Raw genomic sequence first — 10,564 nt, forward strand, 5'->3', positions numbered from 1 at the left:
ATAGTTAACTGTAAATACTACAGTATACTACAGTAAATCCACTACAGTAAATATTACAGTAAAGTCTGCAAAAACGCTAAAGTGAATACTATAGTATTTATACCATAGTGTACTATAGTATTTTTTCATGTGGGTAGAGTTGAGTGAGGGCTAAGCTGAGGAGAAAGCCAGGCTGAACAGGTTGGTTTTTAGTCTGTTTTTGAAGGTGGTGATGGAGTTAGAGTTTCGGGTGGGGAGGGGGAGAYAGTTCCAGAGTTTGGGYGCAGCGGCGCTGAAAGCCCGGTTCCACATGGTGCACAGTCTCGTTTTGGGGATGGTGAGTAGTTCAGAATCAGAGGAGCGGAGACTCCAGGAGGGGGTGTGTGTGGAGGTCAGAGAGGTATGAGGGGACAAGGCCATGCAGGGCCTTATAGGTGAGGAGCAGGATCTTGTAGGAACAGTATCACAGAATTTGACAGGGAGCAAGTGAAGGTGCAGAGAGGGGGTGATGTGTTCGCAGGGTTTGGTCCGTGTGATGAAGATGAAAATGTTATTGGGTCAGCCTTGGTGTATAACATTAGCAAATGAAGTGTGCAGGCTGAGCTGAGAAGCCATTGAATTCTGGTCCCTGGAGAGTGAGAGAGAGATATTGCAGACTATTAGGCATTTGCAACTGTAAGCATTCATGTTCAAAGCCATTTTGCAGCAAAGGATTGGGCAAGCTGTGTTTTTAAGTTAAGCCTATGGGAATGTTGGGAGAAACCAGTAATGCTCTCAATATCCAATTGCAGAAATCAACAAACAGAGCTTGTTCAAAATGTCTGGCAGAGAAAAGCAAGAGAGAGAGAGAGAGAGAGAAAGGCAGTCTGTTTTTCTCAGTTGTAAGCATTTCTTTCTTGATGCCTCTCAGTGAATGATGGGCTCATTTCTAAATTTTCTGAAGTTTCATTGCAAGTTTTATAGCAGCTCACAGCAGTCAGCAGCTCACAGCAGTCACAACATTGTTGAATAAAAACTCTCCATGCTGAACCGAACACCTCTTGTTTTGGATAAAATAACTGAAATCATCTTTCAGTCATACTGTGACCCTTTCGTGCCACATTTGTTCTTTTGGTTTTCTACATGTACATTTGTTTACAACAAAGTTAGTTAGTAAGGAACACGACTACAGTGTTATTTTTCTGTAGGCCTATTTCCCTCGTAAAACACTTTTAATTAAAGGTGCACTTCCCTAATGTCCCTGTAGATCAATAAAGTGTACCGACATCGTTAAGGCAGCATTAACTGGCCGCTCCTTCAATTACCGCTCACCTTCAAACCTCTATCACAGCCATGATGCAATTTTATTATTCTGTCACTCCTGTCACAGAGCAGTGAGTGAATCTCCCCACTTCTCTTCTGGCATGTGGAGCAACTGTCCACAATGCGTCACGGATGGGCGATGGCGGTGGTTTCGTTGGACTCCACAACAAAACTGTGAACCAAGGGCATCAATTACAACAAAGGCTGACGGCAGCCCCATATCTCCCCTCATCAAAACAGGGTCGCAGCACCTCATCTACTCTTGTCACTGTCTGTCTGGCAATTCAAACGCGCCGCTGGACCTCAAGTCTCAAGTCTCTCCCTCCCAGCACTCTGACTATGATGTGATTGCCACAGCACTGCCCTTTTCTCTGGTCTGGCCTCTAGAAATAAGATCTGTGTGGTGTTACCCTACGGGGTCAGTCTGAGTCGGTGGAATTTAGAAACTCGCCTGGAGTGGGGAGGAGTCGGGGATGGGGGTCACAGGCCCTGGGTCACTGTAATAAAGACAGTTGTCCTCTCGCCGGTCTCGAGCTTCCCTCCACTACATCTCTCCAGCTACTCAGGTGGGCGTACAGAGAGAAAGCAACTGAAGGCCTGGCATTTCCCACAGATCAGTCTGTGAATCCCCCCCCCCCCTCCACACAAACACACACATACATACAGAGGCTCCAGTGTGATAGCAAGTACACAGCTCCATCTCCAGCCCAGCAGATGCCAAAACACTGGCCTCCCAACCCACCCGTGCATGACAATTATGGGTGGAGATGTGGTGTGCGACCTCTCTGCGCCTTGTTGCGCTCGACCCCTGAGTTCCTGAGTTCTTTGTATGACAAGGTATTCTCAGTATCAAGTCTGTGTCACATGGAGAAAGAAGCAAGGTCTGCCAGTGGGGGAAGAGACTAGAGAGCATTCTTTCTCAGTAACTGAGCAGGGTGCCATGATGGATTGTGGGAGAGTATGTTTCAGCCACTGCAGGGGCCTGATGAATGAACCTCTCCTCCACTGAGTGTGATCTAACCGGAGTCCCAGCATGAGATAACTAGCGCCATAGCCTGCAGCACCATACAGCCACGCAGGCAGGCAGCCAGGGAGGGAGGGAGGCAGGCAGGAAAACAGGGAGAAGCAGGCAGGTAGACAGACAGACAGACAAACAGGCAAACAGGCAGGCAGATAGATAGGCAGGCAGGCAGGCAGGCAGGGAGACAGAGGCTGGCAGAAAGGCAGACATGGAGGCAAACAGGCAGACAGGCAGTTAGAGCAGACAGACAGGTAGTCAAGCAGGCAGGGAGGGAGGGAGGCAGGCAGGCAAGGAGGCAGACACACAAGCACGCAGGCAGGCAGGCATGCAGACAGCCTATCTTACACACAGACAGACGGGCAGGCAGGCACGTGTTTCCTGGCTGGCTGGTGAAAACAGACAATCCTCCCCCTGTCCATTTATTTGTCTGTGAGACTGTGAATCTTTTAATGGGGAGATATGTCAGTGTCAGTATGGAGCTGGGTGGGTGTTGGCAGGGTTGGGTAGGTTACTTTCTAAATGTAATCCGTTACAGTTACTAGTTACCTGTCCAGAATTGTAATCAGTAAAGTAACTTTTAGATTACCRGAACTCGGTAATGTAATCTGATTACATTCCATTACTGTTAGTTTACTTTCCCCTTAAGCGGCATTAGAAGAKACACATACATGTATGTTACCAATTGAACCACATCTATTGCAGGATAAATCAATGTTAAAGTTTACATAGCTGGCCATATATGGATGTTATATGTTACTTTATGGGTRGGTTATATWGGCTTCTTCTAACCCATTGCTTTCTACTAAATACAATAAAACAATTAAATTYTATCTTTACATTAAAAACCAGTCTATCAGAATTCCAGTCATTCTAATAAATATTATACCCTTTGATCTTCAAGAATAGGACTTGGAAATATGGAAGTATAGATTAGCCAAATTGTTTTACCTGAGCATAACCCCAAAACTAAGGACTTATTAGCCAGCCCTACTCTGTTGTTTATGYTTTTGTTGTCARGGAYGACTGATTGGGCTCATTGATTCGAGTTGAAAAATAAATGCTGCGCTCATGGAATGGCATGCTTATACCGAAAAGTGTGATTTACATGTGAAAAATGAATGCCTTATGCTGCATTTGCTGGAGGCCTATTATTTAATTGTTTGTTGGTGACACTTTGATATCTTGATAATATGCAGCTGTTTAAAGGGCAAATCCACAGATGAAACAATAACAAAACGGATGCCCCGCCTCTGTTTTGGTAAAAAGCTGAGGGACAGGCATGGAGAAATTMAACCACTCTCAGATGAATAGACAGAACTATGGACGCAATGACTGACCATCCATGATATCAAAATGATTGTTTTAACCATGTTATGAGGCTATACATTGTTTACATTTACAATGTTTACAAACATTGAAGAAAAACAAGCTTATATGTTGGGTTCTCATGGAGTGTGACAGTTGAACTAAGCTCATGTGGCATTTATAAAAGTTACATTCTTCAAGAATCAATGGATATATAATTTATAAATCCAAAAATGGATYTAGCAACTACAGATTGCCCCTTTAAGTCTATCAAAAGTTTGGACATGTGTCCATTAGGACTATGGATWAAAAAAAWATATCAGCATGAATTAGCCCACTTTTATTCCATAGGCTGGGATCCACAGTGTGCATCTGTTGTAAGAGCGCATTTTRCACTATCTGTCCAATGGTTTCAAAAACAATGATTGATAGGCAGGTTAAACTTCTTGAATTCAGCCATTATTGGGTTCAAAAACACATTTAGATTTGTGAACAGCCATCCATAGCAACCACAAATGAGAGAGCAGCAGCGTGATTCACATCAARGCACTATGTAGATAACAATAATAAGTATTGTTATATCCGTATTGCCGTAGACTACACCACTGCTGCCATTCRTACCTCCAAGCGTTTATTCAAGTTGGATAATCTTTGGATGCCGACAGCAGTCGTACCATTGGAAGACATAGCTTGGACTGTAGCCTACAAAAGTCTATTCCTGCTCTTTTCCCGATCATCATAGTAGTCTCTGATTTCTGGTCAGACTCGCTCAGGTGGAACAAACTTAAACTTGCACCTTTTRTCAATGCTGATTTGAATGTCATTGAGAAAACACAGAAGTGTCAAAGATTTATTTTCGCAAACCTCCTCTCTAAATTTAAAAGTAATCCTCGAAATAAACATCTAGGTTTTTCAAAAGTATCTGTAATCTGATTATAATATTTTTGCTTTTAACGTAACGGATTACAGTTACTGATTTACATGTAATCCGTTACTCCCCAACCCTGGGTGTTGGTCAGTGGGGGCTCTTAGCAGTACTGATCAGGCCCAGTCCTCCAGGGTCCTCCAGGACCAGTAATCTGGCCCGTTTTATAGGTGTCTTTTAATTAGCACCTGATGAAGACTCAGAGAAAATGGATTCACTGATCAATTGAGCACATAATGAGATTCAACTGTTATGAAGATAGCTAGGCTGTGTGTGGGAAGCGATTGTTAATTATTATTATTTTGTATTTTTTTATTTACCTTTATTTAACTAGGCAAGTCAGTTAAGAACAAATTCTTTATTACAAATGACGGCCTACCAAAAGGTAAAAGGCCTCATTGCGGGAACGGGGGCTGGGATTAAAAATAAATTAAATCAAAATATAGGACAAAACACACATCACGACAAGAGAGACAACACAATTTGATTGTGAAGGGGAGAGAGGAGGAAGTGTGAAAATAGCCATTGGCCAGGTAGTGTTGCTGCTCTGTTTGCAGTTGCACTGTCRGTAKCCAATAACTTTATTTTTCATATTTATATTACTGTCTGATAGGAATCTAAATTAAGTCTGTCTGTGTGTCACATTGAGAGGTTTGGTGAATGTAAGTATATACTGCCCTCTGCTGTCTTTGCTCTCACTATATTTCACTATATACACACTCTGCCCTACAAAGGCAAAACGCAGTAACTACAAATCTGGTTTAATGGCCAGGTATGTAATCTGATCAATGTGGTATTTAGTTTCTGACACAAAAACAAGCCAGTTGATCAGAATATATCATGGAGTATCAGTAAATACTGTCTGTTTAGACATAAAAATACTTTGAAGTCAGATTTTGCAGTAAAACAATTGTGCAGTTATTGTGTTTTGCCTAACTGTGTATAAAGATGTGCACTTGTGCAACAGTGTGCATTCACAAAATGTTTTGTACATAATATGATTAAAGATGATTTCATCATAGCCTATTGCAGAATACAATTTAAAATGTAAATAATAAAAGTGTGATATATGATCAGGGGATTGCAATAACAGGCTTATCTGAGGCCATTAACCACTGAGTTTATAACAATTAGGATACAGAGACTGAAGAGGAAGGGAGACACCCCACTCGCTGGTATTTTTTGTTGTTGTGTGTGTGTGTGTGGGGGGGTTCAATGTAACTAAGTAAAACAGACCCAGCTGCTATTGCATTGGTGTCTATTTTCACCCAGTTAAGTGGACCGAAACATACTTTTTTWATGGTAAATGGCCTCAGTGAACTATTTTCGTTTATCCACAATCTTTAATGCAGTTATGCGTGATCATACCAAAGGGAGTGTGATGTAACTTAATAACCACTTGAGGGCAGTGTTTTATCACAAAGCATTTGAGTCAACATCATTGGAAGACCTTTCTATTTTATACACAGAACTAAAATATGAAGGCAACATGTAAAGTGAGCTGAAATAAACAAGTTCATGAGCTGAAATAAAAGATCCCAGAAATGTTCCATATGCACAAAACGCTTCTTTCTCCAAAATGTTGTGAWTTTTTTTTCTTTGCCAAGATAATCCATCCACCTGATTGGTGTGGCATATCAAGAAGCCGACTAAACAGCATGATCATTACACAGGTGCTCCTTGTGCTGGGGACAATAAAAGGCCAAAGGTACAGTTTTTTRGCAATGCCACAGATGTCTCAAGTTTTAAAGGAGCGTGCAATTGGCATGCTGACTGCAGGAATMTCCACCAGAGCMGTTGCCASAGAATTGTATGTTAATTTCTCTACCATAAGCRGCCTCCAATGTTTTTTAGAGAATTTGACAGTACGTCAAAACGGTCTAACAACAGCAGACCACGTGTAACCACGCCAGCCCAGGACCTCCACATCTGAGACCAGCCACCCAGACAGCTGATGAAACTGTGGGTTTGCACAACTGAAGAATTTGTGCAACTGTCAGAAACCATCTCAGGGAAGCTCACCTGCGCTGGAGAAATGTGCTCTTCARGMATTAATCCTGGTTTCAACTGTACCGGACAGATGGCACACTGCTTATATGGCYTTGTGTGGGTGAGTGGTTTGCTGATGTCAACGTTGTGTACAGAGTGTCCCATGGTGGCTTTGMGTTTATGGAATGGGGAGGCATAAGCTACTGAAAATGAACACAATTMCATTTTATTGATGGCAATTTGATTGCACAGAGATACCGTGACAAGATCCTGAGGCCCATTGTCGTGCCATTCTAGCAGCCACCATCACCTCATGTTTCAGCATGATAATMTATGGCCCCAAGTCGCAAGGATCTGTACACAATTCCTAGAAGCCTAAAATGTACCAGTTCTTCCATGGCCTGCATACTCACCAGACATGTCACCCATTGAGCAGGTTTGGGATGCTCTGGATCCAGCAACTTCACACAGCTACGTATTTGAAGAGGAGTGTAACAACATTCCACAGGCCACAATAACAGCCTGATCAACTCTGTTGCGCTGCATGAGGCAAATGGTGGTCACACCAGATACTGACTGGTTTTCTGATCCACGCCCCTACCTTTTTCAAAAGCCTGACCAACATATGCATATCTGTATTCCCAGTCATATGAAATCCATAAATTAGGGCCTAATGAATTTATTTCAATTGACTGATTTCCTTATTTGATCTAAAACTCTGTAAAATCTTTGAAAATGTTGCATGTTGTGTCTATATTTTTGGTCAGTGTAATAGATGACATACCTATACAGTAACAGTACTGGACTGCAGGGGCGCAACTTTGGTTTTAGATTTGGMGGGACATAACCTGGTGGTGGGTCTGGGGTACTCCCTCAGAATTTTTGGGGGCATCTAAYGCTAATTTCCTGCATTTCTACTAGGGCTGTCTCAGACAAAAAAAAATATTGGTTTACCAAGAGTAGTCTATTCTTTCGACCAATAGATTGTCATGCAATAAAATGCAAATTAATTACTTAAAAATCATACAATGTGATTTTCTGGATTTTTGTTTTAGATTCCGTCTCTCACAGTTGAAGTGTACCTATGATAAACATTACAGACCTCTACATGCTTTGTAAGTAGGAAAACCTGCAAAATCGGCAGTGTATCAAATACTTGTTCTCCCCACTGTATATACACACCCTATGTGTTTTAATAAAATCAACTAGGCTATATGTTCTGAACTTTTCTGATGCTTTAACCTTTTCACACGCGAGTTTCCAAATATCGCTAATGGTCACCCTAGCGTGAGTTGTTTTATGCACGTGATTTCAGAATGCACTCACTGTTCCAAAATGTGATTGTTAAGCAACAGCAGAGTTAACATGCGCTGCCTGCTAKTTATCTATAGACTGTGTTTCAACTTGTCAATTTCAAATGATTTTCTAACAAGTTGTATTTTCTAACAACAGTTTGAATTAAGGTGTGTTCCGCCTCCTCATTCATTCACATAGAAGTAGCCCATTTCACTGTTGCGGACTATTTATGTTTGAGGCTTTACTGAGCCAGACAAACTTCTCTCTTTGAAGAGATTTCCCAGTGTTTCTGCAGATCAAGTATGCAGACATTTGCGCAGTCTTGCACGACCTGGCACATTTTCTGGCTGGCGCTTGCATTGCCTTCATTGTTGTTTTACTTACAAATAATAACTTGTGTGCGTTCCTATCAAATTAAGTGCCCTATTTTCTGTATATTGTGTTGTCGTTTCTACTGAGGCATACAGTATGTATGTATGGAGCATAATGTATCTACGTAACATTGCAAAAATTTGAAACTTTCTGTCCAAAAATTATGCAGAAAAATGTATCCATGCTTTTATTACTTCTAGGTTAGACGACTGCAATGCTCTACTTTCCGGCTACCTGGATAAAGCACTAAATAAACTTCAGTTAGTGCTAAACACGGCTGCTAGAATCCTGACTAGAAACAAAAAATTTATCATATTGCTCCAGTGCTAGCCTCCCTACACTGGCTTCCGGTCACAAGATGCAGGCCTCCTAATTGTCCCTAGAATATCTAAGCAAACAGCTGGAGGCAGGCTCTCCATAGAGCTCCATTTTTATGGAATGGTCTGCCTACCCATGTGAGAGACACAGACTCGGTCTCAACCTGTCACGCTCCTGACCTGATTTCCTTTGTTTAGTATGTGTTAGTTGGTCAGGACGTGAGCTGGTGGACATTCTATGTTATGTGTTTCTATGTTGGGATCATTGGTTAATAGCCTTATATGGTTTTCAATCAGGGGCAGGTGTTTGACGTTTCCTCTGATTGAGAACCATATTAAGGTAGGCTGTTCACACCGTGTTTGTGGGTGATTGTCTTCCGTGGCAGTGTTGTTACCACACGGGACTGTTTCGTTTGTTTTAGTCGGTTCCTGTTTGTGCGTTCTTTGTGTTCTATAAGTTCTCATGGTCAGGTCTGTCTATGTCTAAACGTTAGTAGCTTTTGTGTGCACTTTCGTTTGTAGCTTCACGGTCGTTTGTTGTTTTTGTTTAGTTTTGTAAAAGTGTTCGTTTCGTGTTTTCGTTCTTCTAATAAAAGAAGATGTATTTGTATCACGCTGCGCCTTGGTCCACTCTCTCACCGAAAGACGATCGTGACAGAATTAACCACCATACCAGACCAAGCAGCCTCGATAAGCAGCAGCAGAAGCAGCGCATACAGGATTCTTGGACTTGGAGAGGATACTGGATGGTAAGGGACCTTGCCAACCGGAGAAATATCGCCTCCCTCGTGAAGAGCTGGAGGCAGCTAAAGCCGAGAGGAGGCGATATAAGGAGGCAGCACGGAAGCGAGGCTGGAAGTCCGCGAATCAAACCCAAAAATTTTGGGGGGGGCTACAACGGAGTGTGGCGAAGTCAGGTAGGAGACCTGCGCCAACTCCCTGTGCTTACCGTGGAGTGCGAGAGTACGGGCAGACACCGTGTTATGCGTAAAGCGCACGGTGTCTCCTGTACGGGTGCAAGCCCGTGCGTACATACCAGCTCCTCGTATCGGCCGGGCTAGATTGGGCATTGAGCCAGGTGCCATGAAGCCGCTCAACGCGTCTGGTCTCAGTGCGTCTCCTCGGGCCGGCATACATGGCACCAGCCTTACGCATGGTGTCCCCGGTTCGCCAACACAGCCCAGTGCGGGTTATTCCACCTCCCCGCACTGGTCAGGCTACGGGATCATTCAACCAGGTAAGGTTGGCAGGCTCAGTGCTCAAGGGAGCCAGTACGCCTGCACGGTCCGGTATATCCGGCGCCAACTCCCGCCCCAGCCCAGTACCACCAGTGCCTACACCACGCACCAGGCTTCCAGTACGCTCCAGAGCCCTGTTCCTCCTCCACGCACTCGCCCTATGTGTGCGTGTCTCCAGCCCGTACCACCATTCCGGCACCACGCACCAAGCCTCCGTGCGTCTCCAGAGTCCTGTGCTCCTGTTGCTGCTCCCCGCACTAGCCTTGAGGTGCGTGTCCTTAGCTCGGTCCCACCAGTTCCGGCACCACGCACCAGGCCTACTGTGGCCCTCACCCGGCCAGAGTCTGCCGTCTGCCCAGTGCCGCCTGCACTGTCCGTCTGCCCAGACCGCCTGCGCTATCCGTCTGCCCAGAGCCGTCAGAGCTGCCCGTCTGCCCAGAGCCGTCAGAGCTGCCCGTCTGCCCAGAGCCGTCAGAGCGCCCGTTTGCCCAGAGCCGTCAGAGCTGCCCGTCTGCCCAGAGCCGTCAGAGCTGCCCGTCTGCACAGAGCCGTCAGAGCTGCCCGTCTGTCCCGAGCTGCCCATCTGTCCCGACCGTCAGAGCCGCCCGTCTGTCCCGAGCCGTCAGAGCCGCCCGTCTGTTCCCGAGCCGTCAGAGCCGCCCGCCAGCCACGACCAGCCAGAGCCGTCCGCCAGCCATGAGCAGCCAGAGCCGTCAGCCAGCCATGAGCACCAGACCGTCAGCCAGCCATGAGCAGCCAGAGCCGTCAGCCAGCCATGAGCAGCCAGAGCCGTCAGCCAGCCATGAGCAGCCAGAGCCGT

This window comes from Salvelinus sp. IW2-2015, linkage group LG15 (assembly GCF_002910315.2).
Source record: "Salvelinus sp. IW2-2015 linkage group LG15, ASM291031v2, whole genome shotgun sequence".
Taxonomy (NCBI): Eukaryota; Metazoa; Chordata; class Actinopteri; order Salmoniformes; family Salmonidae; genus Salvelinus; species Salvelinus sp. IW2-2015.